The 1,702-nt window shown below is 30.3% G+C and overlaps 1 protein-coding gene across 5 annotated transcripts in view; it reads right to left on the bottom strand.

The window, feature by feature from the left end:
• The window catches only part of LOC102680787 (teneurin-m), a 605,289-nt gene that overhangs the window by 480,065 nt on the left and 123,522 nt on the right, over window positions 1–1,702 (bottom strand). The gene's annotated exons all lie outside the window — the stretch shown is intronic.

The following is a 1,702-nucleotide window of genomic DNA, read 5'->3' on the forward strand; positions in this document are numbered from 1 at the left end:
GTCGTTTTGTATCGCGACGTGAAAAGAGCCGACGTTTAAAGGAAGTCTCAGACGGCGTATCGATCGGCCTCCGTTGTCGGTCGTTACAGGTGCGCACGTTTGTCAAACATGCGTCAAGTCGAGCGGTACACTTGAATGGAGCAGGTAAAATTTCCTTGGATCGATAACAAGCGAAAACAATGATTTGTAAGTGCACGTGGTGTAAGAGAATATTTGTTTTTTTTTTTTTTTATAATGTAGTAGGTGTAGGTATATAGGTTTAGATGTATACGCGAGGAAAAAATATTTTGGGAAAAAATATTGATTGATATGCGGATATCGTAAGTGTTAAGATAGGTGTTCGATTTTGCGATGATCTCGTGATAGGTTATTACACGATTGATATTCAAGCATTTTTCGTTAAAACCATCGTTAAGATATTATTTTATTTATGATAATCGGTATGGATTTGTACGTTATCTCGATACTTATAATTATTAGAGGAATAATGCATAATGATATATATATATATATATATATATGTATATTTTATTTAAGAGGAAATGCATAATTTATTCGAACATTACACTATGTTAATGCCAGATTAAACACATAATGTAATATGAATCGTGAAATGCCGCGAGTCTAATTTTATTCTCCTATTAAGCAGACCGCAAATGGAGCGTGATAAATGTATAAATCGCTATATATCTAATAAGTTCCACCTGGATTAAATGTAATCAGAACATCTGCGTAACTGATTATCCATCTAATTTGATAATTTTCTACGAATCCGAGAATAAATTTATAAGATCTATTAACCTTAATTCTTGATGTTTGACATTTTACATTTCCATTCAACTGCAGTTTCAGATCGAATCTATGAAACGAGACGTATTGAAAATAATATTTGACTTCGAATTAAGATATGATTTCGTGATACGCACGAAAGAAAGAATATTCATAATAACTCTTTCCTTTTTCTTAAATTTAATCATAGATACGATGAAATATTTGAATCTCATTTTAAACAATAAATTACACGAATAAAATTTTAATAATCCTTAATAAAATCAATATATATTTTACGATTTAAATTTATTTAAAAACTTTACTTATTTCATAATCACCGTCCAATTTCGAATGTGATTTGATTTGAATAAATCTGATAATTTAATTTAACATATATTTTTGATAAATATATGTTTTCCTTCACTGATGTCTATAATTTCGTTGTCTCGGATTATAAATAACAAAATTGACGCTTTAAACCGAATCAAAAAATCATGTTACAATTTTATCAGTACAATAAAATATGCAATAAAAAATTGCGTATCATGAACATACCAACTGAATCTGATTGTTCTCATCAGAGAAGCTAACAAATTTATGCAACTGAAATTTCCACGACAACGGCAAAAGCATCGTTTATTCGATATTTATGGCGATTTATCCGTTGATAGGAATCGCTAATGTCACTAGATTCATAGAGTAAGCGGTGGAAATGTAACATAGTATACATAGTAGGAGCATTCAACAGGTTGACGTTGCACAATAAAAACTTTTTAAGCGGTCGATACTTCTTTAAACATCGCTACGAACGTTAAAAGAAGAATGATATCGCCACTAGAATGAACTGGGAACGAGGTCAAAGTATCGAATCTCTGGCGGCCTGTACCTTAAAAATAAGAAAAAAAAAAAAAAAAAAAAAAAAAAAAAAAAA

Source organism: Apis dorsata, unplaced genomic scaffold (genome assembly GCF_000469605.1).
Source record: "Apis dorsata unplaced genomic scaffold, Apis dorsata 1.3 scaffold_74, whole genome shotgun sequence".
Classification (NCBI taxonomy): Eukaryota; Metazoa; Arthropoda; class Insecta; order Hymenoptera; family Apidae; genus Apis; species Apis dorsata.